Genomic DNA, 7,889 nt, shown 5'->3' on the forward strand with positions numbered 1-7,889 from the left:
GGAGCTGCTGTGGGGCGGACTCACGGCTTCTCCACTGCCCTGGCAGCTAGCGGCGTACAGATGGGAGTCGCAGTTTACTCTTGGACATGGAGGGTAGTACTGGGCTGTTGACGAGTGCTCTCGTGAATTGTCGATCCTTCCTGTTCTTGCTTTTGCGATGTTTTCGACGGTCGCCTGTTGCCATATCGGCCCGTACCACCGTTTGTCACTCCCACAAGTGGAGCGCACACGCTGCAAGCATTTAGGCCCTTCCACTGCGGTTTTTCCTTATCGCTTCTCGGCCTTTTGGCTAAGAAGCACCCCGCGGTCGGAGCGGTCCGTTGTGCTCTGTAGCGGGTCGCGAGTCGCGTTTCGTGGTCGTTTCGTTTGTTCTTGGTTTTTCCAGCGTTGATATTTTTGCGGTGAATATGTCGAACCGGTCGAACAGTATTCAATGCGTATTCGACAGAGCAGCGAGACGGCCTACGGCCTTTGAAATACAGGAATGGATATTTGGTGATCTGAAAGTACCGGAAAATAACGTCGACACCTTTCAACTGGATTTTGTCTTATTCTCGTTATTCGTGAAATTTCTCGACCAGGAGAAATACGAAAAGTATGGCCTGGCACTCGCGGGCGAACATCCGTTCCGCTACTTCGATGGAACTGTCGGAACAGTGCATATTGTGCCATCTGGCTTTGGGATACGGACTGTGCGGGTATTTAACGTACCCCCTGAGTGTCCCAATGACGTAATCGGCCGTGTCCTGTCGCGGTATGGCACGGTGCTCAGCATCACGAATGAGAAGTGGGGCAGTGCCTACCGTTTCCAGGGCAACAGCGGCGTTCGTAGTGTCCGCATGGACCTCCGCCAGCACATCCCATCGTATATAAATGTTGCGAGTACCAGGGCCCAGGTCACCTATATTGGGCAGCCGCAGACTTGCTCCCTTTGTCAATCGACGGAGCATCTCCGCGTGGAGTGCCCGCGCCGGCGTCCTGTGCAACTGCCGCGGGAACGCACTGCTGGTACCAACCTTGTGCCTCTCCTCAGCGAGGTAGTGGCGGGCGCTGCCCCCCGTCCCGCTGAGCGAACTGACGTGTCGCCCCCGCCAGAAGCGGTGCAACTGGCACCCAGTGCACCGGTTGACAGACCCGTCCCGGAACAGGCGCCCGTTGTGGCGGTACCGCCGGCGGCGTCTGATGTGCCTGCTATGACGAGTGATGTGGTCGCTGTCGAACAGATGGAGGTCGTTCTTCCTACCCCGCCCCTCCCGGCAGATGACGCTAAGTCCCCCCGCCGTCGTCATCGACGCAAGAAGGCGAACCCGGACCAGCCGGCGGAGGAGGCGGACGGTTTCCGTCCCCCTGAGAGCGGCAGTGAGGCTGATTCTCAGGCCTCCTCGGTTTCCCGCTCTGTTTCCGCTGACCGCTCGGGCGGTATGCGGCAAACTGCTCGGCAACTAGAGGCTCTTATCAGTTCATCGCGAGATCGGGGAGCGATCCCTGCAAAACGAAAACATGACCAGGGTAGCGACCAACCAATGCAGCGTACTCGTACCCTTTCACATCCTACTGTGTCCGACGCGTCTGCGCCGCCTGGCTCAGACTATCCTGCCGATGGGGGAGGCCTGAACTGGGCTGACGACGAGGGCGATGACATGCGTGATTGAGTGGGCCTTTCCCCACATGAGCTGCTTCGTATTTGTTTCTCCCATCCGGGGTGATATCGCTGGGTTCCGGTGTGGATGTTTCCACACCCGCTTCCCTACGGCCGCGACCCTATCTGCCGTTGTCTCCTCTGTGTTGCTCTCCCATGCCTGCTTTTGACCGTCCGCCGGGAGCCCTCTCCCTTTTAACGGTCAACATTAACTCCATCTCCAACCCGGTCAAACTTCGATCTCTGAAGGACTTTCTCCGCCTTGGTGCGTTTGATGTGGTATTTCTCCAGGAGGTTTGTGCCCCTTTTCTATCTGACCTGGTTGGTTATGAGGCACTGTATAACATCGACCCTGACGCCCGGCGGGGTACTGCTTTGCTCTACCGATCAGAATTCACTCCATCCCATGTTACCACGCTACCCAACGGTCGCGTCCTTGCATGTATCCTTCAAGATGTCCTTTTTCTAAATGTCTATGCTCCTTCAGGTGCTAACCACAGGCATGATAGAACAACACTTTTTCAGTCTGATCTCCCCCCTTTCTTAGCAGCTCGTCGCCCTATCGTCTTTGGCGGAGACTTCAACTGTGTGGTAGCCGGAGTTGACCAGGTCCCGACGCCTATGCGGTGTGAAGCGCTCGCTTCACTCCTTCAGGCGGCTGACCTTACTGACACGTGGCGCCACTTCCATCCCGCCTACACGCAATTTACCCACATCTATCCCACTGGAGCCAGCCGTATTGATCGTGTTTATGTCTCGGCTGATTTGACTCCCGCCCTTTGTGCCGTCCAAGTCATACCCGTGGCCTTTAGTGACCACTGTGCGTACTCGTGTTCCTTGCGTATCGCGGGTCCCGTCCCGGTTCCTCGTGGCACCTCTTGGAAGATGAATACCCTTCATCTATCCCTGCCCGAACTTCGTGCTCTCGTCACGAAAACGTGGCAGGATTGTCTCGTGGACACTTCCCGGTACCCTACCACGGTGGTTTGGTGGCTCCGCTGTGCGAAGCCCCGGCTGCGACGTGTTATCCGGCAATATAGTCGCGACGTCGCCCACTGGAAACGTAGCACGTTGGCCTTCTATCAGCAGTGTCTCACTGACGCCCTGACTCTTCCTGCTGACAGGTACGATCAGCTCCACATGCGCCTCAACAAAATTAAGGCGCAAATCCTTCGCTTCTCTCGGGAGAAAGCCGATGGTATGGTGGTGCGGTGTCGTTCTGCATCCCTGATTGAAGGCGAGGAGCCATCCATTTATCACCTTGCCTCTGAACGAACTCGTGCCAAGAAGAACACCATTCTGCGCCTTAAGACAGACGATGGTGCGCGTATCACGGACAACCGTGACGTCCTCCAACACCTGACGGACCATTTCACGCACCTCTTCCAGGATGTTGAGGTCGACGTCGCCGCCCAACGTGCACTTGTCAGTGGGGTGCCAACTTCTTTGGATCGTCATGACCGCGGCTCTTTAACCGAGCCCCTGACACTCGCTGACCTCACATCTGTCCTCCGTGCCTGTCCGGGATGCAAGTCACCTGGCCCCGACGGTCTCCCTTATGAGTTCTACCAACAATTTTGGGACCTGCTCGGCGACCGTTTCTGCAAAATGTGCGAGGAGATTTTTGCTGGATGCGACTTACCCGCCGACTTTTTATCTGGACGTATTGCCCTTATTCCAAAGGTGACTGGTCACTGTCGAGCTCAAGACCTGCGTCCTATCACTGTCCTTAACACTGACTATAAGTTGGTGGCACGATGCGTGGCCTCTCGTCTCAAACAGGCGATGACTAAGGTTCTTTGCCCCACTCAATCCTGTGGCGTTTCGCGTCGGAACATCTTCACCGCCGCTTCCCTGTACCGCGATGTTGTCTTCCTCACCGCTGACACTCGCACTCCGGCTGCCATTCTTTCCTTGGACTTCGCCGGTGCCTTTGACAGGGTCTCGCACCCTTACCTGCTGGGCGTTATGTCGCGGATGGGTTTTGGGGAGCGCTTCATACGCATCATCCGGCACTTCTTGGATGGGGCGAATTCCACTATCGTGGTGAACGGTTGCCGGTCGCGCCCCATTCCCATCAGGCGGTCAGTTCGACAGGGGTGTCCCTTGTCGATGTATTTGTTTGCCTTAGCGCTGGACCCCTTGCTGCGTGACATTGGCCGGTTGGTCGACGGTGTCGCTCTCCCAGGCGTCACCTTCCGCTGTGCAGCCTACGCCGATGACGTTGGTGTGTTCGTTGCTAACGCCAGGGACATCGATTCCGTTCGCCGCGTTCTCGACGTTTATGAACGGGCCTCCGGTGCTCAGTTAAACCCCAACAAGACCGTGTTGCTTCCGCTAGGGCCACGATCATTGACCGTCGAACGCCCCTGGTACCGCGTTGTGGGGGAACAGCGTATCTTGGGTCTTGAGGTGACTGCCTGTCCGCAGCGTATGTTGACCCTCACGTGGCGGCGGCTTCTCACACGCATCAGGGGCCTTTGCGTAAGCCACACTGATCGACGGCTCGACCTCCATCAACGCATCCAGCTGATTAATGGTTATCTCCTCTCACGGGCATGGTATGTCGCCCAACTCCTTACGCTGCCGAAGCAGATCGGCCGAGCCATCTCGCAAGCAGTATACTGGCTCTTGTGGCGGCATGCGCTGTTCAAGGTTGATGCGCTGACCTGTACGTTGCCGAAGGCCGATGGCGGCCTCGGCCTCATTGACTTTTCCCGGAAATGTGCGGCCCTTCTGATACACCGTGTCACCGCTTTGCGCGAAGCCGACCCCGGTGGGACTACAGCGGTCCTCTTCGACCGTTATCGTCCACACTCGGCGCGTGCACCGGTCTGTTTGACGCATATTCCGTTCCGGCTGACGACGGTCAGAGACTATTACTTCCACCGCAGTTATGTCCTCACAGTGGCCACTGACAAGGCACGCACGTCGAAGCGCCTTTACCAGGCACTCCGAGGCCAGCCCACGCCACATAAATTAGAGGACAGACGACCGTCGGTCATCTGGCGCCAAGTTTGGGCTAATATTAACAACTCAGCCCTTCCCACCGCAGTTTCGGCGCTATGGTACCGTGTAGTCAACAATTTAATCCCCACTAACCATCGCCTGGCGGCCATCCGCCTACGACCCTCGGCTGCTTGCGGCCGCTGTGGTGACGTTGACACCAGGGAGCATCGCCTCCTCTGCCCCCACGTCACAGAAGTGTGGGCCCTTGCACGTGTGCTCATAGCGCTGATCGGTGGGACGACGCCAGCAAATGTGTCCACCGACTGGTTCCTTACACCTGATCTTCAAACACAACCCCGACCAAGACGTAACGCAATGGTGTGGCTCTTGGGCCACACCATTTTCACGATCTACGACCTTTCCCTCGCCGATGCTGTCTCTTTCATGGACTACCTGTGGAGCCAGCATCGCGTGGCGGAATCTGCTCGAAACTATACGACCACTTTTGCCCGGTATTTGAAAGTTGCAATGATCCATGGATATCAAACGGTGTTCCAGGTTGCCTAGGGCGCCTTGTCCAGGCATTGCCTAGGATTGCCCCTGGTTTTTTTGCACCAATCTCTGACTTGACTCCCCCCAGATTCGCAATTGGAACAATTATTGCAGAAACTTTATTGGAAAAATAGGAATCACGCAATCAATCTTAGAAGCTTATTCCTTAGTTAATTCTCTAGGCGATGGGATTATCTCGCCAGTTTCATTTTCACTTGTGTGTGCTGCCGTCCCTGTTTGTTTTGTTTTTTTTTTGTTTTTTTTTTTTTTTTTTTTACTTTCCTTTCATTTTTATCTTTCTTTCTTTCTTCCTTTTGGTTCTCAAACCACTATTTCTTCACACCTGCAGAGTGAGGTGTCTTTCTGAGTCCAGTGTCGTCGCCCATTGCGGCATAGCAGAGTATGCCCCTTGCTTTTAATTTCGTTCCTGGCAACAAGTCTTGCTACTCAATGCACCCTGCTGTACGTGCTGCGTCGACACTCTAGGATGGCGGCAAATTTGGAGAGGACAAGGTAGGGCTGTAGGGGAGGAAGGAGGCCCAAAAAAAAAAAAAAAAAAAAAAAAAAAAAAAAAAAAAAAAAAAAAAAAAGAAAAAAAAAAAACAAAAAAAAAAAAAAAATTAAAAACAAAAAAAAAAAAACAAAAAAAAAACAAAAAAAAAAAAAAAAAAAAAAAAAAAAAAAAAGTGTAGTATCTGTTCTTATCAGCTTAATATCTGATACGTCCTGCATCGCAGGACCAGAATATTAAACTCATTTTTGGCTCATGACGGAGTGCTAGGGGCTTGCTCCACCTCTGTCGCGGGTTGGCCCGGCATTGCAGTACCGCCGGGATCGGCCCACCTAAAATTAATTAAAACACAGACTGAAATGAGTTAATATTCTGCAGTGATCAGATATTCCGCTGGTAGCAAAACTTGTTGTAGTTGTCGATTTGCCCAGTAGTTAGCTGCTTACACACCACGATTTCTTGTAATTAATTTAACATTATCTTACGTAATTTATTTATTTATTTTTTTTTTTTTTTTTTGCGGTTAGCTGGACCGCTCTTGCAGCCGCATTACACTAGGCTGGTTATTTATGTGGGCACAGAAGGGTGCCTTCGGATGCCTCGTTGGCGTCACATATGGTCCGGCCACAGATAATTTTAATTAAATTTTTTGGAGTTATATCCTTAGCTCCTCGCGAACGTCGTCGTCGTCGCCGCACGCACGCAGAATGCGTGTGCACACACACACGTATGCAGTAGGCGGTGGACGATGCAAGCACTCGGCTAGGTGTAGCTCGCGCCAGCCTCGCGCCGATGTAGCTCGCGCCGCCCTGGAGCTGCTGTGGGGCGGACTCACGGCTTCTCCACTGCCCTGGCAGCTAGCGGCGTACAGATGGGAGTCGCAGTTTACTCTTGGACATGGAGGGTAGTACTGGGCTGTTGACGAGTGCTCTCGTGAATTGTCGATCCTTCCTGTTCTTGCTTTTGCGATGTTTTCGACGGTCGCCTGTTGCCATATCGGCCCGTACCACCGTTTGTCACTCCCACAAGTGGAGCGCACACGCTGCAAGCATTTAGGCCCTTCCACTGCGGTTTTTCCTTATCGCTTCTCGGCCTTTTGGCTAAGATCAAAGTGTAGTATCTGTTCTTATCAGCTTAATATCTGATACGTCCTGCATCGCAGGACCAGAATATTAAACTCATTTTTGGCTCATGACGGAGTGCTAGGGGCTTGCTCCACCTCTGTCGCGGGTTGGCCCGGCATTGCAGTACCGCCGGGATCGGCCCACCTAAAATTAATTAAAACACAGACTGAAATGAGTTAATATTCTGCAGTGATCAGATATTCCGCTGGTAGCAAAACTTGTTGTAGTTGTCGATTTGCCCAGTAGTTAGCTGCTTACACACCACGATTTCTTGTAATTAATTTAACATTATCTTACGTAATTTATTTATTTATTTTTTTTTTTTTTTTTTTGCGGTTAGCTGGACCGCTCTTGCAGCCGCATTACACTAGGCTGGTTATTTATGTGGGCACAGAAGGGTGCCTTCGGATGCCTCGTTGGCGTCACATATGGTCCGGCCACAGATAATTTTAATTAAATTTTTTGGAGTTATATCCTTAGCTCCTCGCGAACGTCGTCGTCGTCGCCGCACGCACGCAGAATGCGTGTGCACACACACACGTATGCAGTAGGCGGTGGACGATGCAAGCACTCGGCTAGGTGTAGCTCGCGCCAGCCTCGCGCCGATGTAGCTCGCGCCGCCCTGGAGCTGCTGTGGGGCGGACTCACGGCTTCTCCACTGCCCTGGCAGCTAGCGGCGTACAGATGGGAGTCGCAGTTTACTCTTGGACATGGAGGGTAGTACTGGGCTGTTGACGAGTGCTCTCGTGAATTGTCGATCCTTCCTGTTCTTGCTTTTGCGATGTTTTCGACGGTCGCCTGTTGCCATATCGGCCCGTACCACCGTTTGTCACTCCCACAAGTGGAGCGCACACGCTGCAAGCATTTAGGCCCTTCCACTGCGGTTTTTCCTTATCGCTTCTCGGCCTTTTGGCTAAGATCAAAGTGTAGTATCTGTTCTTATCAGCTTAATATCTGATACGTCCTGCATCGCAGGACCAGAATATTAAACTCATTTTTGGCTCATGACGGAGTGCTAGGGGCTTGCTCCACCTCTGTCGCGGGTTGGCCCGGCATTGCAGTACCGCCGGGATCGGCCCACCTAAAATTAATTAAAACACAGACTGAAATGAGT

General features: G+C 53.1%; 2 non-coding genes and 1 pseudogene across 2 annotated transcripts; all 3 read left to right on the forward strand.

Annotated features, from left to right (window-relative positions):
- Nucleotides 1–5,813: 5,813 nt before the first annotated feature.
- LOC124591014 lies at nt 5,814–5,988 on the forward strand (annotated as a pseudogene).
- A 743-nt stretch (nt 5,989–6,731) lies between these two features.
- On the forward strand, nt 6,732–6,924 carry LOC124591009. The gene has a single exon (XR_006976880.1). It is a non-coding gene; the product is annotated as a U2 spliceosomal RNA (small nuclear RNA).
- A 744-nt stretch (nt 6,925–7,668) lies between these two features.
- LOC124591010 lies at nt 7,669–7,861 on the forward strand. Its single transcript, XR_006976881.1, has one exon. It is a non-coding gene; the product is annotated as a U2 spliceosomal RNA (small nuclear RNA).
- Nucleotides 7,862–7,889: the final 28 nt, after the last annotated feature.

Source organism: Schistocerca americana, unplaced genomic scaffold, assembly GCF_021461395.2.
Source record: "Schistocerca americana isolate TAMUIC-IGC-003095 unplaced genomic scaffold, iqSchAmer2.1 HiC_scaffold_793, whole genome shotgun sequence".
NCBI lineage: Eukaryota > Metazoa > Arthropoda > Insecta > Orthoptera > Acrididae > Schistocerca > Schistocerca americana.